Genomic DNA, 24,273 nt, shown 5'->3' with positions numbered 1-24,273 from the left:
AGAAGCTTCAGCTTTCACTTCAGCTAAATTCCAGTTTTGTGACTTTTTTTTTTAATGTGTTTTGTTGGTTTGTTTTACTCATGGAGCTGTTTATGTAAATGTGTAAACTATTATTCAATATTGCTTCATAGTGAAAAAAAACAGAGCACAACAAAAAACTCAGTGTGTTTTTGTTGTTTGTTTTCCATTACAAATCTACCACATTCTTCCTATAGTATCTCTCTTCAAAAAATCACCCAGCCTGAAACTGCTTCTGAGAGTTTTACTCAGAGCTCTGTGCCTCCTTAGAGATGAGAAAGCCCCACTTATTTCAATGATGCCACCTCTGGATAGAAATGTACTCAATATAAATAAAGCTATCCAAAATCAGGCTTACTGACATGGTCAGTAATTTATTGCAGGCTTTCAGTGCATCCTTCTCATAGAAACAATCTCTTATAACAGCAAACTTAAGACTCTATGGAGAAACTTTCAGCATGTATCACAAGCACTTTCAGAAGGTCTGTAACACGAGGTATGAGGCTATTAAAGCGCCTCTTTACTCCAAAGACAGAAAATACATAGTGCACACCCCAACTCATACGGGCACAGGTGATTAAGCTGGCCAGATTATGTTCTCATGTATTCCAGTGAAATCCTAATAATTTTACTCATTTCAGGAGGCTTTCTCTAGTCTTGAATATTGCAAAGGAGAATCTGAGCAGTGAGTACACATTAGCAATGCAGATTCATTAGTGTCAGAAAATTACTTTAGTGTAGTGCCTGGAAATTACTTCCTCACTTGTTAAGCCTGCCTTTCCAGGAGGAAGATATTTACTTTAAACAAAACCCAAACTTGGAGCTGAAGACTTCTCGTGAGCAAATCTGTCAGCTTGAAAGACATTCTTTTTTTAGTTTCCTTCCTCCCACCACATGCCCACTATATGCAAGTCTCACAGATTAGGAAATATTGCTTTGTAACATGGATTCATGACAAGTTTTTTTCATTCAAATTAACCTTTGCAAGCTCCATTACTTTCCTGTCAACTTTCTGGTTACTGTCATAATCAGATTTCTGAAGGTTTAGCTATGTTTGAAAGACAAAAAACTGCAATGGGCATTTAATCACTCTAGTCAGAGCTCTGGGAGAATGCTGTCATGAATATTGAGTGGGCACATGCTGGTATATGCTACAAAATGGTAATGACAGAGGTCTCTTTCTGTGGCTGTCCAGGCTTGTTGGCTCACAGGGAGAAGTATGGACACTCTCTCTCCTCATAGCCACTTATATCACAGTGTGAAGGCAAACTGCTCGAGAAAGACTTTTAACAGGGTGTTTAGCAAGAAATCCTGTTTGTAGGGTGTGTAAACTAAGGAAGAAATATTCTGAGTTAAACATCTAAATAGGTACCTCAACAAGCTAGTGCTGAACAAGTAATTTTGTATCTTTTTGGAGACAGGAAGTAAATATTTTGTTTCCCCCCAAATTCTTCAAATGCAGATTGAATATGAGCCTGTGGACGGGGAGATGGTCAGTTCCCTCTGGAAAGCCAGGGAAAGCTGTTAAGAAGAACTGGGAGCTGGACTCTGAGGAGGCCTGGTTTCATGATGAAGGGAAGGGGCCAACTGCCAGCAGTCCAAAACTCTGATTTACGGGAAAACACACATTTGAATTTCTCTCCACCACCCAAGTTTTTGCTCTTCAAATGAGGTATGTTAATGATTATTGTATGAATTAAACAAGCAATGGTATTCCAGGAGCTTAGAAAGCTTAACCATTGCTCATGTTATTGGGTTACATTTAAAAGAGCTGCAAGGTTAATCTGAAGTGATAAGAACACGTTTGACGTCTTTTTCAAAAAAATTAACAGACTGGGTGGGTTCCAAGCATTTCCAGAGGTGTGAACCACAACTCTGAAAATACTGTTGATTGCCATCAGAGATATCTCCAACATACAGGTTCTCTACCTAAAATTTCCAAGGACAGTGTTTGTCAAGAAGGACATAAATTTAGTTAGCCTTGCTTGTGTTTTAGCTTCTCTGGTACCTCTTTCTTCAGATAAAGGGAGGGCTATAACTGTAGGCCTGCACAGTCTGACAAAACACTAAAGCATTGGAAAACTTTGGCCCGTTTAAAATCACACTGAAAACAGCAACATTTAATGCGTGTAAGGTATTTATTGTGAATATAGTGTCTGTTGTGGAAAAATGTCCTTTTCAAAAAGTACCAGTTCTGACCATGAAAACAAAATACAATTTGTGAGTTTGCGATAGTAAAGGGGATATCTGAAATTGGAAGCAATTTTTTTTTTTTTTTAACCATCTTTTATTTCACCAGAAATTATATCAGTGGATATGTTCACCACATTTTCATGAAAATTCCTTTCAGACTTTAACTTTACATCTCTCTGCTTAGATTTATTTCAGATAATCACAACATTTTTTAGATACTGTGCTTGAAGATTATTTTGTAAAACTGCTGGTTTTGTCAATCAATCCATAATATTTCTTCTGACTTTCTCAAATGCCAAACACATTTGAACTGCTACATTTTCTTTAAAATACAGGTTTTTAAGCAATGGTAAAAATAATTACTGTCATCTCACACAGCTCAGTAACTGCATAAAAATAAATTCTATTTTTTACTTTGCTTAACACACATTTGCATCAGCCACAAAAACAGTGTTTTCCTAGGTAGTGAAAGTAGAGACCAGAGGTTCTGCTGCCCATCCCAGCTGAAACGTTCACTTATACTCAAGAGATTTGGTCACAAAATTTATGTCTTTACCCTAATCCAAGACTTGGTTACATATTCAAACTGGATGTGGTATGGTTCTCAAAAAGGGTAAGGAATGGAGAGTTTAAAAAGCTCCCTCCCTGACAAGAAGATCTCAGCAGAGGTGTCTGGGCTAAGGGACTACAGCTCCACCAAAGCACAAGGCAGTGCCCAGCTGGTGCTCCAGCCCTGAGGCCAGGCAGCATCATGCAGAGGGAGATTTTCAAATGATTGATAGCAAGTGGAGCTTCAGTGCCTAATTGATGCTTATAACTTTGGGGAAAAAATCCCCAGCTATCAGTATCTTCGACAATTGGGCTCAATTTTCACTTCTCACAACAATAGCAAAAATGCACCTGAAGGAATCTTGTCTGGCAGGAATGATGCATGGGCAGCTCATTCCCTCAGTGTGCCAGCAATGATGCAGTTCGACCAATCGACCCATCGGAAATCCAGACTAAAGGCTGCAACATCCTGCTAATGAATTGCTCTCTACAGAACATTTTCCTGTGCCTTGTTGCTTAAAGTGACCACTCCTTTGCTGATCTGCAAAAACTACTCTGTGCTGCTCTCAACAGCACTGGGTACCTTTGGAAGCTGTGCCTGTAGAAATCATCCTGAGGATCAGTTACTCCCAAGGGAATTAATTCAGGTGCTCCCACCACGTCCTGCATGCCCTGCTCCCAGCTGGGGAGATGCCCAGTGACAGGTGGGATTAGAAGACCTCAAGGCCTGCTCCTGGTCTTGCAAAATTCAACTGCAGAACTTCAAACATCTTGTGCTGGTGAAGGATCAGAGTCTCCCTGGGAAGAAGAGGTTACAAAAGAGCAAATCTGTGTTATCTTTTCACAAAAGATCGCTCGGTGCCGCCGCGTAATGTGAAAACTCACCAGAAATTTTCTTCAGGCTTACACACAAAATAAATAATTTTACACAGAATACTGTAATGATGGCTAATAGTGTATCTCCAAAATACCATGTAAAATACATAAGGCTGAGATCAATGGTGACAAAAAGCACTGAAATGATGGCCTTTCAGTTCAAACAAAGCACAGTATTAAAATTCTGGTGGGTGCGTTTGGAAACAAAAATGGTCAGCTTCTGACTGATGGAGTCACCTCCCTGGCTGAGTGTCAAAATAGGTCAATGGAGCTTTCTTTTCACAATAGCTAGAAGTAAATGGAAACTTTGCTGTGTTCCAGCCTAGATCAGTAGGGAAAGAGACATTCTCCCCGACATGTAGCTTTTCTATTTGTTACATGATACTCAGTGATATTGAATAACAGCTGGCAGGTTTTCAGCCAAAGAAAAGACTCTTGTCCCCGCGGATGGCACCACCCCTTGCATGCTCGCACCTCAAACCTTACAGCCCAGCGATGTAAAACATTGCAGCACCTCAAGGCTCAGCTCAGCCAAGCGTGGCAAGGTCAGCCGGCGGAGCAGGAGGAGGGCGGGGAGGGAGGCTGGGGGTGGAGACGGCAGCCGGACCATAACTCCAGCCACAAGGGCTCAGTTTCTAATGGCAACAATCTCAAAAGCTTCTCTGTGCACAGCTTCATAATTAAGTGTTAAATAAAAGTGCTGTGCTGTGAACACTGCATCCTCCCTTACAAATTCTGACTTCATACCTGGTAGTCTATTAAATAATTCAGTCTGAAAATTCCCAGCACTTAAGCAGGGACTGTAAAAGCAAGACATCTCAACTGTTAAACACAGTGACTTCCTTCACCAAATATGGCATGTGATCACTATGTTCCTATGGCTTGGAACCACATTTCCATGTTAATACATTGCTAGGACATTTTCTAAATGCATGTCTAGCTTCATCGTGGAAAGACAAACTTGATCAGAGTAATAGATTACAACCACAGGATGTGTGCACAGAAAGGTGTAGGTGGAATGAAGGTCAAAAAAGAGAGGCAACTTCTTTTTCAAACTTACAGCAGAGTTTTCCCCAAACATGAAATATAATCCTTTTAAAAACAGGCTTTCAGTCACACAACAAATCTGCAACAAAGCAAGGCTACCAGCAAAGTTAATATGGAATATTTGAGTATTTTTAAAGGAAACACAGAACTCACACCACAGTAGGAGAACTATACCACAGTATGAGAACTATTTAGTGAAGTAAAACGTAATGCCTCAAAACATCTAAATGAGAACGTATTATTCATCAACAATGCTTTCATGATTACAATTAGCACAAACACATTTGTGATGCTTCCAAACATCGGTGGGAATGTTGATATGTTTACATCTGTGTAACAGAGATTTGTCTATTTTCCATGGAGCAAACGATTATTTTTCAAACAGTGTAGGAACAGGAAAGCAGACATCACAAAGAATGGTTGATCTACTATCTGGTTTATAGTTATCACTATTTTTATGCTTTTGGGGAGAATTATATATAACCCACATTAGAGTGAGATTTTAACACTTCATGTGGGATTCCACCGTGTTACAGATGCTGCAAAACTGTTCTGTGCATGCCCTGGACACACATTTTTCAGTACAGGGTGCATTAGTGTACTGAATGAGGTGTGGTTCAGAGGGTGATTACGGCAAAGGTTACTTCTCCTCAGGTACAGGGGTACCCATGGTGCCCTACAGCACCGTATCTGGTTTTTCAGGTAACTGCTCATTTTTTTTTCGGCTCTCCCTTTTCTTTTTGAGTGTGTGCACCTCTAGGTGTGGTGCTAATGAAGGGAGGAGGGGAGGAAGAAAAAGAGGGTAGGGCTCAGTATGTCTTCCACGACCCTCTTAAGGCTTCTCCAGAGCTAAAATAATGGTAATATTCTTCGTCTTCTTTTTGGGGAAAAGGACTAACACTAATTAATCAAAACAGTTTTTCCCATTCAGCGAGAGGCGTTCAATAGGAGAGTTTTGGCTTCTAGCCACTAGAGCAGGAGAAGAAAAAAAAAAGGAAAATCACCACACCACCTCCTATGGCTTCTGCATAAAGTAAAGCTAATACTCTTAGATTATTTTTAGATTATTTTTTTTTTCCTTAATTGCCCTGCCACCCCGGGGCGGCCCTTTTGTCGGGCGGGAGAGGCTCGGGAAGCTCCAGCTTTCCACGGGACGCGGCACCGCGGCCCCTTCCCCTCCCTCCCTTCTCCCGGCCGGCGGCTGCTTCCCCGCCCTTCCCTTCGGGCCGGGGGCGAGCCCCTGGCCTGGCCTCGCCCCTGCCGGCACAGGCGGGAGCTGTGTGAGGGGCCGGGCGGAGCCGCCTTTGTCCGCCCCGCTAACAGCGAGCCCGGCCCCGCCCCGGGTTACCGCGGCAACGGCGGGGCTGCGGCCTTGCCCTTCCCTTCCCGAGCGCTCGCAGGCGGCGGGATGCCCCCCGATGGCAGTCCTGGTCCTGTGCCCTGCTAGGTGAGAGCGATGGGGACGCTGCGCTCCGCTGAGTGCTGCCAAGCGCCCCCCTTCGCCAATGCAGCTGGAGGGCGGGCACAAAAATCGCATCTCCAGAGGTTTCCGCAGCGTCTCGCTGCCCTTCCCGGGCTCGCTCGGGTTAGCTGAGGGCTCCACACGCTGAGTAAGGGACAGGCGGCTGAGCTGCTCTTTCGGCTGAAAACCGTGGGCAGCTGTGCCCGGGCGCTGATGATCCCAGGTTGAGCCCCTGCCGATGACTCACTGCGTGCGGACATCTGCTCGGGGAGCTGCTGCGCTCCCTCCCGTGTCCTGGAGCTGGATTTCCTTACTGACGTTTTTCAGCTCCAGACAGGGTTGTATTTAGAAACAATTTTCTGCTGGGAAGAGTTAAATTGCCGGCTTTATAGAGTTATATAATATTTTCTAGTTTTTGTGCGTTGGGTTTTTTTCCCCTTTAAGATTTGTCATCGCAGACCAAAAATAAAGCAGAAGAGAGCAGAAAAAAAATCTGGGCTGAACTGCACTATGAGATCATTCGTGGGATAGGTTTTGATTTGGTAAGCTATTTAAGATGAAATTGGAGAGAAAAAAAAAAGAGGATAGGAGATTAAACACTACTTTAAATAAAGCTAAAAGTCAGCAAAAATAAGACTTAAACTAAATAGCATAAATTAATTTCATTATGAATTTTGCTACTGTAAAAGCAATAAGCAGTTCAGTCTAAGAGGGGCTGTGTACCCTGCAGAAGAATCGTGTTATGTATGCTCAGTTATAAATGAAAGTGAAGCCCTGGCACCCAGAAGAGGGGCACTGCTCTCCTGTGTGCTTTCATTGTATCTCACAACTTAGTGTATCATGTCATTTGCATTATGTAATGCCTAAAGAACCCCAAAATACTAATTCTCTTAAGACATTGCTGTTTATTTAAATACCTGATCCTGAGCATTTAAGAGGGTGATACCAGTTAATCTTCATGATTAATGATCCTAATGTCTGATTTCCTAGGTAGATGATTTTAGGGAGCATTTGTATTGAAAAAAAATACCACTCTCAATTGGCTTTTTGGTTGTACTTAGTAATGTATTGCTATTGTACTTAGCAAGGTTGCTATCATACAAAATGAATGAAAAGTGACAAAAAGCAGAGACTGAAGAAGAGCACTGGGAATTTTAAAAGATTTCAGTTTAGCACTACCATTTTTCTCTTTTGCTGTATTCTCACCAGCAGCTTAAACAACTACTGCAGGCAAGCCAGGTTGTGCAGGTGGAGGCGGTGTTTAGCAAGGCATGCTGCTTTGGTAAGTCACCTGTAAAACAAGATGATCTGCAATGTTTGGATAAATTCAGTTGTTTTTACTATTTCCTTTGTCACCTGCATTATCTGAAGTGCAGCTTGGAGTATTTACCTATGAGTTAAGCAGTAAGTGTTTTGTCAGTATTCATGAAGCTGGAGTAGTCTTCCTGTGTGAATTACTTGTTAAAAGCACCTCTTTTTGTCAAGCAAATCAAGAAAAATCATGCCTACAATTTCTTTTCTGTGACACTCTGTAAAAAGGGAATATAAAATCAGGGAGTTACAGAAGTATATATGGATATGGTGGGGAGGGAGGAGTAGTCTGGAGAAGTTTCTCTGAAACTCAGAGAAGGTCCAGCCAGGATGCCAATGAGGTCATAAGAGAAACAGAACTGAGAAAGAATCTAGAAGCCTTACCAGAGACCTACTGCTTACCCCAACATTTCAAAATGGGGTTTTGACTTTGAGAAATAAGTACAAAAATGAATTATCTATACTCTGTGGTTCCCAAGGTATTTCAGAATGCCTTTAATGTTTCCACTCTAAAAGAGGGTTAGTTCTTTTCTCTGCACACTGCATTTCAAAGGCAGTCCCCTAGAGTGAGGTTCAGCTTTGGCTTCAAGCACAGAAATTTAGTTATGGGCATGTGAGTGAGGTGTCTTAACTTTCCATTGCAGCCAGTGGGGGTGGGTTTCATGTTCCTCTGCAGGAGCCATTTGAGCCTTGTGCTTTCATACATCGAAAGGAGGCCTTTGAATGCAGCACCACGTGACTTCTGGAGAGACAGCCAGGGGCCAGGCAGTGTTAGCAAAGACAACTCCAATGGCACAAGATGCCTATTTAGGCAACTGAAGTTAACCCAATACACTCAAAGGAATTTGTACCCCAAAGTAGGCACTTTGGTTTGGTCAGCTGAGCAAGTCTGTGTGCTCCTGCTTGCACTGGCAAGACCTGCTGTGACCACCATATGTGGCTTGGACACCTGGTTCACACCAAGGTGTCTCTGCTCAGAACCTTAAATTCAGGCATTGATCTCTATACTTACAGACCTAACTTACTTGACTAAATGCTTGTGGGTAGCATTGTGTGAGACAGCTGTACAGCACTGTCATTTATCACATGGGACTCCCAAGTAAGACTAGCATCTTTTGGAGAGGCAGCTAGTCCATGCACCCAGCCTCCTGGAACTCTGTTAGAACTCAGGACATCCCTCTGGCTGTCCTCGACTGCCAAGACCCCTGCCAGGGGGCTCAGAGACCCTGGCACAGGGTCCAAGACGTTTGTGGTTTTGATTATGACCCATGGAGCAAACCTTATATGAAGATCTGCAAGTCACTACAGTTTAAGTAGAATGATAGTGAATTTATCATGGGGTGAAAAATAGATTTTCGGGGTTTTTAGAATGGGGGTTCTGGGGGCAAGATGGAGGAATCTGGGCGTGTCCAGCCTTTCTCCTTCTTCTTCTTAGCCTCCATCTTCTGCTGTGATGTTGGCACTTTCAGATTGGTTTAGAGTAGAAGCTCACTGTCTAACATAGGTGATAGTAATTGTTAGTAATTGGAAAGTAGTTGTTAATATTGTACATGTAGTTTTTAGTATAAAAAGATAACACCATCCTGGGGCAGGCAGAGTGCCTCTGACTGTCTTGCTGAGAGGACCTTGGCTGGGCAGGAGAAAGAATTTTATAGATAAGATACAATAAACAACCTTGAGACTGAGAAATGAGGAGCCCTGACTCCTTCTTTGAGCGCCGGGCTGGGAAAAGAGACTTTCTAACGTATCTTGGGGTCACTCTGACCAGCTAGAGAACCTGAGAGAACTCCTTTCCTCTGAAAGCTTGCCTCTGAAAACTCAGTTTGCCAATCATTTTTCTGAGAAAACACCCCTCTTTAAGATTACCTTTACCCATCCACAAAGATGTTTATATATATATATATATATATATATATATATATATATATATATATATACTCAATCTTTTCTAAAAATTCAAAGCTATCTAAGTATGAAAGAACTAAAACAAGACCTTTCTTTTCCAGATTCTTTATTGCTATAGAAAGCAGACCTTTGTTAAATGGATGAAAAGGGCGGGGAAGGGAACCTGGGTGCCATTTAAGAAACTGAAAAATGTGATCATAAAGAACGTGTTGCTCTGTGAAGTTAAATGTTAATCAAAACCTTTACAAGACAGGGCCAAAAGCACTTACCTTGAGTGGTTTCATTCAGGAAAGGACTGCAAATGAAGGGTGAAGGAAAATCAGTGACAATAACAGTAAAATAAAAGCATACAGACACTGGGAAGAAGTCTGGGAAAAAATAACAAGCAAACATGCTTTTCTAAAAAGGCAACACAGAGAAAGAAAATCTGATATGTATAGAACTTATCCTCAGAGACTATTCACTCTTGAGCTTAACATAAATTTGAATGGAAGGGAGGGAGAAGACCCATCCCTAGCTGCAGAGATCTCCTACCACTTCCTTCCTTTATGATATTTCTTTATATCCATTCCCTCAGAGAAACCTTCTCACTGTTAGCTCAGAATTTCTCTTATTCTTCCACCTTTTTTACCTCTGAAAGTGAAAAAAACTTCCTCTACTTTCAGAGGACTTCTCTTATGTGACAGAAAGTTGGGTCATCTTTTTATTCTTTTCAATTTTTTATAAGAAGCTTGGCAGGCTTCACAGATTCTTTAAGTTTCAGGACTGTGAGAGAAGCAACTCAACCTTATGCTCTTGTGCCAAGATTGAATGTGCTTTTCCTGGTGCAGTTTTTAAGCCAGCCACTCGAATCCTCCAACCTTTTCACCTTTTCACATCAATATCAGCTTGAACTCTCAGCAGCCATAGATACTATCACAGGGCTGAAGGCAATAGAAGAGTTAAAGCATCTACAGCAGGACTTCAGTGGAATTGCATTGCCTGAGCCCAAACTGCTGATCCAAAATCCAGCTGTTATTCTGCTGCCTGGCTTGATTAGGTGCCTCCTTGTAGCGCTGTGAAGTTCTTGAGACACTTAGAGCCAAATGAAAGAGCTCAATACCTTTCTTTTGTCCAAAGTAAGGGGAAGTTTGGGAAAGCAGGATATGCTCCATCTACAAATGCTTGAGGGACCCAGTATGTCAAATATTTTTGGAGCGTGCCAAATGGATTAGACCTCACAAAAATGCAATGGATGCTTTCCCTTGAAACACAGCTGAAGAGGAGGCAGAAGTGTTTCCATGCCAAATAGACATACATGCATGCTTGCACACCAGATACATCACCAAATGTTCAGGACACTCCCACCCCCAGGAATGGGGAATGTAACACTTCTCAGCCTGAAAAATTCAATGGGCATTAATTGTGTTTCACTCATTTAACTGTGTTCTGCTAGAGATAGGGACCCAAGCCTACAGATTCCATTTTCCTGCTGATCACCACAGCCTCTGACTTACAATGTCATGATGTATCAATGCTCTTCCCTGCTTTGCTGAACAGAAGAATGGAAAATCCATCCATTCTGGTTAGTTATGTGACTGATTATTAGAACTCTTATTTATCAGGTGGGTGATGTGGGTTGCACTGTTTCCTGGGAGAAGCTGGAACCTGAATCTTCAAATTGAAATGTGGACACCTTACCTTATGTTAAAAGTGGGTGTTGGCACCACTTCTGTTGTGTTTTTAAAACAACAAAAAAACCCCAAACCAAAACAAAACCCCTATCAATCCAAACACATGAGTTCTGCTACATTTCCTCAAGAAGGAGTCAGGATACCATGTCTTTAAAAGACAGAGGAACTTTTCTATAGCCTCAACTAATCTAAGTTCTGTGTAGGGATGGATGTAAGGTGGTCTTGTGTTGTCAGTGTTTCTTACTCCTTGGCTCTCAGTAGCTCCTCACTCAGGGTGCTGGCTGTTTGAGAACATTGTTGAGAAGTTCTTAAGGATTCCTGCCCGGAGAACAGCTGCTTAACATCAATTTTGAGGGCAAAAGCATGGACATGATGCATCTAAGTATGAAGTGACCATATTATTATCTACTCTTTCTTAAACTGTTTTTGTTACAAATGTTGCCCTAAATCTTCCTCTTTCTGCACATACTTCTTTTCTTCAAATCAAGGAAAGGAGATACTTCTTTGATCAGTCTCAATCCTCTCATAGATGTGCAGTCACCCTTCATTGCCATGTGACTTTGTGATGAGCTTTAATCGTCTTACCAGGTGGTCAACTGTTTGGTTACCGGCCCTACTTGGGTGGTCTGGGCATGTCATGTGTATCCATCTGAACAACAAATTACCAAGGGATAACAATCCTCCACTGTTTGTCCAACATCACTTCAAACAGGAAGTAAAACATCAGGAGGGGCACAGAGCAACCTTATAATCAAAATGCTTGCACAGAGACAGAAAACAGAAGAAAAATATTTATCAATGGTCCACTGTTTAGCTAATACTGCTTTTGAAATTAGTAATTACCTTCAAAATTTTGATATATTTTCATCTTATTTAATGTTGATTTCTCTCTCTGAAGAATTTATGGTAATTTTCTACTGTACATTCTGAAAGGGCAGTTTCACCTTTATTGCCTTAGAAATTTGAATCTGAACTTAACCAGGGAGATCATCCCTCTGTATTTAAAATCTGACATCCCATGGGCTTTTTTCATTGTGTCCATCTGCTGACAGGAGGAGTTTTAGCTAGAGTTTGAGTTTGCATACTAGGGCATGTGGAGAAACAAATTACCAGGTAAGAAATTACCATTCTTCATAGTTATCTGGTTTTTTATTTCCATTTTCTTTCCCAGTAAAAGGCACAAAGATAAGTGGCAGCACATGGCCTGTAGCTGCCCTATTATAGCAGCCCTCCCAGAGGCCAGTTCAAAAGTCATAGTTCTGATACTAGCTAATCTGGCAAGAGGATTTCAATGGGTGGATGAGAGAATAACATCTGCCTTTCAAATCTTACACTTGCCAACATAGGCATGTGAGGTTTTTTGTTGTTCCAAGAACCTCTCATGCATAGAGAAGGTAAAAGTCCTATGAATTGGAACCACCTGCTTGAACTAATGCTTTGGCAAGCTCCTGTGTTCCTGGAGCTGGTTCAGAGTATTCTGAGCTATGTGGAACGGGAAAAATCCACAAAAATTTCTTACCGCCCCATAAATATTTTTGATACTGTTGTGTTCACATGGGAAGAGTGTAGAGAACAAGCCTAGTAAGTGTGAAACACATACTGTGTCTGTGTGACCACTCCCTTTACTTCACAGTCTGTTGTATTCCTGTCTCAGACAAGAGAAACAGAGCTTAGAGATCAAGAGGGAAGCCACTTTCAGACTTGATGCTGCAAAGAGCACAGAGGATTCATTTGCTGTTTTCCTGAATCACCTACTGCATGGTCTCAATATTTGTTTTGGAGAGCTGAACTGGATGATGTTGAAAGTTTTTGAGAGTCCTGTTATAGTTAGATTTGTGTTATACAGCCTGTATACACCATACCACTTCAGTGTGAAGGGCTCCTTTTTAAACCAGAGGCTTCTTAGGAACCTCTTAAAATGGCCTTGCTGAAGGATTGCTCATTGATCCTTCAAAAGAAAGACAATGGAATGTCCTCAAATACTTTTAAATAAAATTTATTATTTCTGTAAATTTCTGTTAAAATGGTAAAACTATGAAAAGAGCACATTTTCTATACATTTTGTTTTCTCAAGCTGGATGAAAACCATATATACCACTCACAAAATCAAGGCATTATACCTCATCATTTACATAATTAAAAATTGAACCATATAAGTTCTTTTAACCATGGTGCTAAAATGTGCTGTAAGATATTTAAAACAAACCAAAGGTCTCCTTGATCTGAGGACACTCATAGCCCTTTTTGTGGGAACTCAGCACATCCCTCCGGACGTCCAGAGTTGCCGAGAACCCCGTTGGGGGGCTCGGAGACCCTCGCATGCTGCCTGGAACAGCTGGTGGCTTGATTTTGATCCTTCCAGTGAATTGCCAGCTTGGCATGGGGATGTGAAAGCCACACAGGTTTGAATGGTGTAATAACAATGTGTTCACAGGATGAAAATGTAGATTTTAGGATTTTTGGTATAAGGGTTATGGGGACAAGATGGAGGAATCAGGGCGTGTCTCGTCCTTCTTCTTCTTCTTGCTCTCCATTTTCTGCTGTGATGTTGGCACTTGGGGATTGGTTTAGAATAGAAGTGCACTGTCTAACATAGGTGATAGGTATTGGGAATTAAAAGTAAATATCATATATGTAGTTTGTAGTATAAAAAGATGACACCGCCTCAGGGGCAGTGGAGAGTGCTTGTGGCTGCCGTGCTGAGTGGACCTCAGCTGGGCAGAAAGAAAATTTTGTAGATAAGAAATAATAAACAAACTGAAGACCGAAAAAGTGAAGAGTCCAGACTCATTCTTCAGAGCGTGCTGCCTCAGAACCACCCCACGCATCTTGGGGCAGAGACAGACAGCCGACCTGAGATCTTTTGAATGCTGACATGCACATAAATGCTCAATTTATGCAAAGTGAAATGTTCTTCAGAGAGAACTGGAAAGTCTAAGCCAGAATGCCATTGACTAGACTGGGTAGGATGTTCCTTAGGAGATTCAGATGGCTGCTCTGATTCAGGCATGAGAGATGTTAATGCCCATATCTCTGTAGCTTTCAGTCAGGGCATGTTGTGTCATTACTTTTATGAATTTTTTAAGTGATGTGGACAGTCTTAGATTTTTCTCCTCAGTTTTCCTTGATTGGTCAGATTTTCTGCTGAGCTGCTCCACCAGCTGTAGAGGAAGTGCAGCTGAAATAGGTTTCTAACATTTGTGTCCAGATGCCTAAAGCTGTGTGATATTACTGCACGTTCTTGAGGATATCACACTTTCTTTTGTTAGAAATGCCTGTAATTAGAGTGATAACTCGGGGTCAATCAAAAAGTTTAATGTGACCTCAAAGTATTTGTATTTTAATTATGGAATTACTGTGGATTTTTTAGAAGGGTTACTTTAATCTCAGCTCATGTGTGCTTTTCAGCTTTCTGAGTATGAATAGACTCCAGCCCTGACTTTTTCCTTTGTCCTTTCTGGTGTATTTTCTGGATTTAAACTGTATGTTATTCCTTCTTTAAAGTGGATACTTATGATCTATCTTTCCTTGGCATTAGCACCAGCCCTGGCACTTTATAGTGCCTCAAGCATTTAATCACATCCTTCCTCTGAACTTTAATCTGGTGGGCATAATTTACCTCTCCAGGGAAAAGTTAAGTACATAAAACAATTTTAAAAAACATTGAGAGCCTGTTTGCCCTTAATTAGAAAGCACAAGGGATGTATGAACTCAGACAAAACAATAAGATTCATGTATGCCATTTTGACTTAATTTTGTTACCACTCTTGGGCATTCTTTGGAGGATGTGATCAACATCCTTCAGTGTATGCTAAATTTCTTTCCATGAGATACTTGCCAACCTACATCATGGAATAAGTCTATACCTCTGCTGGGGATATGGGTCATTTTCCATTCATGCAGTATGTTCATTCTTTCAGTCATTAAAATCGCCAGTTATCCTTTTTCTTCTAGGCACTATTTCTCTCTGTCAAATGACCAGCCATAACACTTTCTTTATAGGTGGGTGAAGGCTATCTCCAGTTTGTGAATTGTTGGTCTCATCAAGTTCAGACTGGAAAAGCTGGTGCTTGCCTGAACGATAGTGATTTTTTTTTTTTTTTCCTGTGCTGGTAGTATATTATATTTGCGGGGCTCCCCAGATGGAGGAGGAAATGATGAATCTGACTCCATGTTCTTAGAAGGCTAATTTATTATTTTCTGACACTGTATTATATTAAAGAATACCATACTAAACTATACTAAAGAATACAGAAAGGACACTTACAGAAGGTTAAAAAGATAATCATGAAAACTTGTGACTCTTTCCAGAGCCTTGACACAGCTTGGCCGTAATTGGCCAATAAGACAAAACAATTCACATGAAACCAATGAAACCACCAATAAAGGTTGGTAAACAATGTCCAAACATTCCAAAACAGCAAATCAGGAGAAGCAAAACAGATAATTATTGTTTTCCTTTTTCTCTGAGGCTTCTCATCTTCCCAGGAGAAGAATCCTGGGCGAAGGGATTTTTCCAGAAAATATGACTGCCACAGTAGTATAATCATAGTTTAGCAGCTGTTGATTGTCAGCCTGTGCTAGAAGGTCTCTTGTCCAGATCTCTGGGTTTTAAATCAGTAGCAGGGCAAAAGATAGAAGGCGTTCTAAACACAGTCCACATTCAAATGATTTGCTCTCTGACATAGCACTCTTAATTCCCCTGGTATAGAAAGATTCCCAAGTTGTCTCACCTAGAGGTATTTTGCAGAGCTGCTGAGAATTGACAGTTCTCATGTTTTTCAGTTCATAGTATGGTATCTCAGCATACCTGAAAATTAGGGCAATGTTTTTTCTAGACGTCCATGTGAGAAGGGTCCACAACAAGGTCACTTCAACCATTTAACCCACCCACCATTGTAGTATTTTGAGTGCTGAAGTAATGATATGGTTACTTAGATACCTTGGATTACTTTAGAGGTTTGCTGAAATTAACTGCTTCCATCAGTGCAGAGATCAACTTGCTGAAGTTCTTAATTCAAGTGCAGATGCTTCTTGCATTGTGTGATAGTTGGAAGAATTTCTTAAAAATTATGTATACATTTAGGTTACTTTCACAGTGTAATGTCTATCTTTGATATCTAACGTTCCTCATAGATTATAGTCTTGGAACCTGTATTCATGAACATCTAAAAATGGTTAAAAAGACCCTGAAACTTCAATACAAAACTGGAAGTTAGTTCTTTAGAAAGAAAAGACCTTTACAAGATCATACTATAGTAAATATGCATAGAAATTTTCACAAAAAACAAACATAACTTACTGTTTCCTCTGCTGTTAAAAACAAAAAAAAATCTGATACAGAAGGAAAAATAAATGTATTACTACATTTAAATTTAGAATTTATCTATATCTTTCTTCAGTACCCACACAAATGATACTGAAGAAACCAAACACACACATGCAGAGGACTATGATTTAATGCCTGGAATAATCAGAAAAAATATCCTGCCATCTCCAATCAAGTTTAGCCTGTATATTATGGTGAAATTCTGCAAGAAAAAACAAAGAAGCTGTCATCACATCTAATGGCTTTCTTACATTCAGAATCCCCTCTGGAATAATAATTACATCAGTGCATCCGTACTGATGTGTCTGTGCTCTGCCTGCTCCCACTGTGCTGCCTGCACTGTTAGATGTTACCTGTGATTTATGTCAGGCCTCTGTAGCATGCTGTGCTGCATTGGTGGCTGCACATTTCCATATGGATGGGCATCCCGCCGTTCCTGGCACTGCTCCCGGGCCCTGCTGAATTCCAGGCCAGCTTTATACGAGACTGCAAGGTATGTTCAGAGGCATGGGGAATTGTGGGGATGGGAATCAATTGCTTGTAATTCAGTTCTGCTGTATCTCACGACTCAGCTGATCAAACAGTCCAAGCACACATATACATAGATATACATATACATTAATTTTGTTTTTTTTTTTAACCCAGGCACATATCCATGGGTAAACTTTCACCACAAGCAGCTTTGTGTGCAGATCTGAATATTCTAACTGTGTACCTGAAGAGGTTTTTAGATATTAAGTAAAGTGTTTCAAGTTCTTACAAAGTTCATCGTGTTTTAGGAAGTTGTAAGTCAAGGTCCCTCATTAAGAGTGGGGAATCCACTGGAATCAGTAATTTAGGTCATGCTAAATAAAATGACATCTGCTTGACAATCCTGGATTTTTTTTTAACGCCTTAAAAAATTTAATGGAAAGTGTACACTAGCTTTGGGCTAATAGTGGCATTAGTCCTTAATGATAAAGAGCAATTACTTTTATTACTACACCTATTTTTGCTGTTGTTGTTGTTGTTATTACCTAGAAATCTTTCTTTCTAACACGTTTACATGTTTGAATGATGGTCTCCTTCCTTATGTCACCTGACTATTGCAATACAGACATTGCACAATACTCACCTTGTTACCAGTATGCTATTCTTCTGTCTTGAGAATGCAAATTCCAGGAACCAGGGAGAAAGCAATACTGCAAAGGATTGCAGTCATCACAGGAATGGTGTGGTTTGTGTCCTTTAGCTAAATGAATTGGTCTTGAGAAACCCAAGCTTATATGTTCCTGATTTTATTTCTGGTGGGAGGATGGAGGCTGGCATTTCTAGTGCTGCAGGGACTTATAAAAAATATTAAGACAGTGAGCAAGTTAGGAATCGGCTGGAAATTGTTCCTGGCACATCTTACATTTTTTTCCATGATAGCAATGTATCAAAACAAGTCAGCTGTGCTATACCAGGAATCACACTCAACTTGATAACAGGCCTCTAGTCAGACAACATCATCTGGTAAAATTTGTCTTCGGCCACAGATGCCTCAGAGGGAATGTTTTATATTGACAACTTCAGCATGAGCAAAGAAGCAGCAACACTGTATAGTTTGAACATTGTATGTTATATTTTCTTTGATTTAGCCTTCACATCCCTCACCCTGTAATTGCTTTCTGCTTTTGGTTTGGTGATGATCCAGGTTACATAAAGACTGTTTGACTGGAAAGATTTGGATGAACTCCCAGTGTCTGAAAGGTAATCTATGTGAAATGGCAGGAAACAATTCTTTCTCCCCCCTGACTTCTTCAGCAAACGAAGTAAACCTTTTGCTTCATTGGTTTCCACCCTCCTTGTGTCTGCCAGAGTGACTAATCATAGCAACAAAGTGGCTTCCCAGCACCTTCACTCTCCTCATTAAACATCCACCACTGTCCTCTGAAAACTTTTACCAGATTCACTGTGGAGCTTCCTTTTGTAGCTGGAAAAGACATTTTATTCATCTACAGTTCTGTCTTGCTTAATTTACTGCAGTGTTCACTGTAACAAATCACTGCTGCAAAGCATGTTTTCCAGGTAAGGAACCTGTCATCTTATCTCTGCTACAACACCTAAAAAGGCTTCTCCTTCTCCACTGGGTGTGAGTAGCACATTATTTTGCCCTCAGCTTCTCTGTCTGATCCTGCAGGCTTATGCATACATTTTGAATTCATAGTACTATAAGTAGACGTGCCTCCTGTTGATAGATTAACAGTTTCAAATCCAGAAATCCCTAATTGCTTTTCCAGACAGCACTGCTTATCCGAAGTTGAGCAGAGCTCCAAGGAGTAATCTATGAAGCAATCAGTGGTGCTGTTTCATAATAAATCCATTTGTAAGCAGTTTGCTCCTGGTTCACGAGTGCCAATGACTTCCATGGTAACATGTCTGTCCTTGTGCTGTTGGCATGATGCTGTGTCAGATCGATGGGGCTGAATGCCCATTTTGCACACCAGTTTGACTTCAAATGAAACTCAGTGTTATGGGAATACTTACATATTTCTATTGCAGAAGTGCTTTTTAAAGCTGCTTAAACAAACTAGCTGTGCAGCTTAAATGTGTGCAGTTCTGCAGACAGAGTGCAGAAGGGGAAAGCTTCAGATTTGATGAAGCTCTTTAGATGTAACATTAATGTCTTGTACGTTCAAATGCAGTCCACAATTCACTGCCAAACATTGCAGCAAGCTGCATGAAGAGTCAAGAGTTTATTTCACAACAGGAGAGGCCATTCACAGTTTTTATTTCCATTTTTTTATTCTAACTAGACGACTACTGAATGCAAATACCAAAGAGTATTGGATCATTTTGGTTTTGCAAAAGAACTGTCACTGTTCAGTGGTGACCTAATGCAGAAATGCTGCTTCACATTTCTCTGCACTACCTCTTTCCTTAGTGATGGTGTAGTCCATAAAGGGAGTGAGAGGGATAATAAGTTCTCTTTCTTTTCTGGCACTGGCTTCATTGGCTTTCTTTTAATCTAGGATGTGAATAGTAGATATGGTTAGGAAAATGTTCATGTTGATTATTATGAGGTAATTTTAAATAGTCTTCTTATTTCCAGACTTCTTTTTCATCCTACACACTCAGGTTGTATTTGAATCCCATCTCACCTTCATTTATTTTGTCCTTTTTAAAATAGGTTTCAAAAAGATCCCTGTCTCCTACAGAAGCACAGTGTAATTTAATTAATTGTATAAAAAAGTCAAGATTTACAGCAATGAGCATAAACCCCAAAAATAAAGTTCTATGGGAATGACTAGTTCATGGAGAGAAAAAATAAGGAAGTTAGCTTCATCCCACCACAACTTAGGAAAAAACTTTTTGTTGAACAAATTTTTGCAAAAAATTAAGCTTAAAGTACTTTATCTGTCACAAAAGTCAAACCTTTGTAGAAGGATTTAATTCTTAAGTATCTATATATATGCATGATTACATTTTGTCTAAAATGATAAAAAGAATAAAAAAATCATAGCATAATCAAGCCTTCCTTCCTTCCTTCCTTCCTTCCTTCCTTCCTTCCTTCCTTCCTTCCTTCCTTCCTTCCTTCCTTCCTTCCTTCCTTCCTTCCTTCCTTCCTTCCTTCCTTCCTTCCTTCCTTCCTTCCTTCCTTCCTTCCTTCCTTCCTTCCTTCCTTCCTTCCTTCCTTCCTTCCTTCCTTCTTCCCCTTGTCTCCTTTCTCTTTTTTCAGAGTGAAGTTTCTTTATGTTAAAAGTCTGCCATAGAAAGTTTCAGTTTTGAATAAAGAGTGCTTTTTTATCGGAAGATTTTGAACTCCTTCAACCCAGAATGAAGTTAATAAATTTTCAAAGCAGAGCTTGTGTAGTGTTCCATAAATAAAGCTCAGGGCAAGGAAATGTACTGCAAATATTGAATAAATAGCTGCTTATTCATTTTAAAGAAACCATCTGCTTTAACGGGGAAAGGTCTTGTAGAAAAAACCCCTATCTTTAATGGCTGAGAGGGACTGAACATGTAAACATTGTGCGGAATTAATGATGACATTTTCTAACTTTTAAGAGCTTTACTTCATAACCTTTATTTTAATATGGTTCTGTATAAAGTGTGTATATATGTACTTATACATACTTACGTATCTGTACATATTTATGTACATGTTTTAAATGTGAATCACCTGCCATGCCATGTATACAAAAGTGGGCTCTTCCCACTGCCTTGTTCCATGCAGCTGAACCTAAGTGCCACGAGGGCTGCAGGGAGAAAGGTGAAGGCTTAGGTCTCACTGAGAATGGTGATCCAGTCTGAGGCAGCAGGGAGGATGTGTGCTACAGACAGTAAAAGGGCCCTGGGTGTGTTATTTTTCGCCGAGATATGAAAGAACTGGGGTCTCAAACACTGAGTAACTGAGTAGTTCTGGAAGCCACAGTGCAGTGGCTGCTGTTTCCTAGGGGCAAAGAGGCAGTGCATTTCTCTTTGTAGCTCGCACTGGATAGTGATGGTGTACACCATTTTTATCTGTCTCCTTTGTGGCACACCATTCAACAGTGTGCAACAGTGACAAGTCTCTGTTTCCTACTCTTCAACAAAACAGTAGGAAATAACACTGATCACACTAAAAAAAGGCATTAGGTACATATCATCCAAGATACTGCTTCTTACAGAAGTCTAGGGAAGTAATTTTTAAAAAGGAATGAGAATGAACAGTCTTGAGTATGCTGTCTCACCAGTGGCTTAGGAATATCCTGAGGCAGGCTACACGTCATACCTCTTGCATCTGATACTCACTGGTGGAAGCATGAATATGTCTGATGCTCTTTGGAATCTGTCATAACATCCATCATTATTTAGCACCCAGCCTTCCTGAGGGAGCAAATTCCTCAATGCCCCATGTATTGTATAAGAAAGGGCATCCTCTTTTTGGTTTGAATTTCTTGCCTTATTACACAGAACATAAAGCTGGCAGAAATGTGGATTGTCCTCCTGTGGTGTTTGTGAGGGTCCATAGGATGAGGTAAGAGATGAGAATTTGACTCCATGTTCTCAGAAGTCTGATTTATTATTTTGTAATATTATATTATATTATATTAAAGAATGGTATACTAAAACTATACTAAAGAAAGAGAAAGGATACATCAGAAGGCTTAGCAAGAAGAATAATAAAAACTCGTCACTGACTCAGAGAGTCTGACACAGTTGGCTGTGATTGGCCATTAAGAAAAAACAAGTCACATGGAACTAATCAAACATTCACCTATTGGTAAACAATGTCCAAGCCACATTCCAAAGCAGTAAACACAGGAGCAGCAATCAGGTAATTATTGTTTTCATTCCTCTCTGAGGCTTCTCAGCTTCCCAGGAGAAAATCCCGGGCAAAGAGGATTTTTCAGAAAATATCATGGTGACATCCTGCCAGCAGTGGTGACTGTGAGGGTGTTTAGGCACACAGGGAAATGTGGAATTTCAGTGTGACGTGTCACCTCACACCACAGCCAGTAAAACACATTCCAGCACTGTAAGTGAGGTCCTTTACCGTGTATCACCTTCAGATGGGTCTTTTTGAAGTGGACAAGTCCTAATCTTTTTCACTCCTACTCCACATGCAAGCTTGTATTTCTAATTTATAGCATACTTTCCTAAAGTGGGTTTATGTGCTCTAATTTCCAGTTCATCCATTATTTTCTTCTTGATAATATTTAAATTGATCAAGCACTACCAAATCTGACACAGGGGTAATGATCTCATAAAAATTATACGTTTCATAACTACCGGCGGTTGACTTTTGGTAGACTCAAACTGAGTCTCCACTTTGACAAGAATTTTCATTTTAAACTGACAATGTCACTGAAAGCATTCCTTCCCTCCCAGACCTTGAACTACCAGTGAACCAGACTGGGAAACCAAGCCAACTAAACCAAAATAGTAGTAGACAAAAAAATGGAGAAAAAATGCGTTAGTGCTTACATGGGTCCACACTAAAAGGGTTTCTCCTGCTTCTTCCTCTAGGGCCACCTGATACTGTTCAGAAAGATTGCTGAAGGAGAGCCCCAGGAAAGGCCCTCAGCCCAAATTCAGCACTAAACTGCTCCATTTCACCTGACAAGTGGCCAGTCACTGGGGACATTACCCCGTGGCTTCAGCAACACAGCTCTGCTGCCTCATGTCAGAGACAGCAGCCTGGATATGGGGTGAGGAGATTGGGAAATAGGCAGAGGAGAATATGGAGGCACAGAAGACAAATCCATGGGAAATGAGGCTTTGCTAGCTCTGCTGTTGTTGGAACAGTGTGTTGCCCATCTACTCAGGCTGTTTTGCCACCAGAGGTGTATGGCGAAAGAAAACAGGCATGATAATTATTGTTCACTATGCCATACTTGTCTGTTTTCCTACTATTCTGTTGTTTATTGTAGTTTTTTACCAGTTTGTCTGATACTGTATTAAATATATTCCTCTGTACCTCCCAAGATCATCCTTGGACTTCTTTGAAATAAACATGATCCCATGTCAGCAAAGACATTTCCTGTCTCAGCTGGAACCAGATGTCTCAGTTGTTTTTATACTTATGGAGGATTTAAGTGAATGTGTTGAGAAGTACTATTATTTTAAATACAATGCTCTTTAACAACTAGAATTTTGCAATAAATGCAGCAGAAACAAATCCATAAAAACACCAAAAATATGTTTCTGTGATAAGGCAGGAAAAACAGTAAAATTTTGCATATTTCCTATGCATATGTGTAATTGCAAAACACATCACGATGCAGGGGACCTAGCTGTGTGTTTCTTATAAGCGGCATTGTAGAGGAGAAAGTTAGCAGCAGTAATGGTCTTAAAAAATGCATTTTGAAGAGTCCTAAATGAATATTTAGACATCATTCACCAAATGGTGGCTGTATTTTTTTATAAAGTAGTTTCATAAAAGTCATCTATATGTGTTTTGCACTAGTTGAGTTTTGGATTGTTGTTGTTGATGATGATGACCGATTTAGCTATTTTAACAGTCTGTTATTCTGGTAACTAGAATATATTTAGGAGTGATAAAAATTTTCTTGACATTAAAATTAATCTTTTTTCACCCAAAGTACCTCTTAGAAATTGTTTTCTACTAGCCTTGCATTGATATGTAAGATGAGAGGATGCTTACACAATTTTTATTGAATTGCTCATTCTTTACTACTTTGTCACTGCACATCAAGCTTTGATTATATCTACATGGATAACTGCATGCAACATTTTGGAAAAGCTGGATGGTCTGTGTGGCTTGTCCTTGGATGAATCAAATTGCTGTCACTGAAAACAGAGACAGCTCATGCCTGTTTCCCTGTGCTAAGCAAATTCCCTGTCTGCCACATTTTTGTCATGATCAAAGTCATATTGATGTTAGTTGTTTACACAATAGCTGATCTCAAGATGTCATATTGAAGCTGGGAAATTTCCTTTCACAAAAATGGTGACAGCCATATATTGATTTAATTGGAGTATATTTGGTGTATGTTATTATCATACAATGGGTGAACCTGGATCCATTAATGATTCAACACTTCCCAGACACCCTTGATAAAGAAGACTTTGTTAAAGGGTGTATGCCATGTGGTCACATGATTTTTTAATGGGCTTTATGTCATTAGTCTAAATGCAAGAAAGTTGAATTAGCAAAAAATCCATACGTATGGCAAGAAGAATGAAGAACTAATAGAGGCAGCTCATCATAGCCAACTCTCTGAAGGACTACATATTTATGCTAACTTCTAACATTCAGTAAATAACACAGAATCTGCATGGATTGAAGCTCCAAGGTGAAACCAGGAAATGTCACATTTGAACTGTTTTGTTGATCCCTGTACCCTCTCAAGTCTGACCATGACACACCTTAGGAGATGAGAGGGTCTCTCAGGACAGGAACACAGTCATAATGAGCGATGATAATTATCTCTGTGAGATCT

The 24,273-nt window shown here is 40.3% G+C and overlaps 2 long non-coding RNA genes across 2 annotated transcripts; one reads left to right on the top strand and one right to left on the bottom strand.

Annotated features, from left to right (window-relative positions):
- Positions 1 to 2,280: 2,280 nt before the first annotated feature.
- LOC139591871 (uncharacterized) lies at positions 2,281 to 6,764 on the bottom strand. The gene is made up of 2 exons (XR_011679783.1): positions 6,032 to 6,764; positions 2,281 to 4,762 (listed from the first exon to the last, which is right to left on the bottom strand). It is a non-coding gene; the product is annotated as an uncharacterized lncRNA (long non-coding RNA).
- Positions 6,033 to 23,083, top strand: LOC139591872 (uncharacterized). Its single transcript, XR_011679784.1, has 3 exons — positions 6,033 to 6,130; positions 7,358 to 7,427; positions 22,337 to 23,083. It is a non-coding gene; the product is annotated as an uncharacterized lncRNA (long non-coding RNA).
- The last annotated feature ends 1,190 nt before the right edge of the window (positions 23,084 to 24,273 follow it).

Source organism: Agelaius tricolor, unplaced genomic scaffold, assembly GCF_023055355.1.
Source record: "Agelaius tricolor isolate 1412-34295 unplaced genomic scaffold, bAgeTri1.0.p SCAF_7, whole genome shotgun sequence".
Lineage (NCBI taxonomy): Eukaryota > Metazoa > Chordata > Aves > Passeriformes > Icteridae > Agelaius > Agelaius tricolor.
This window is presented reverse-complemented; position numbering and strand designations above follow the sequence as displayed.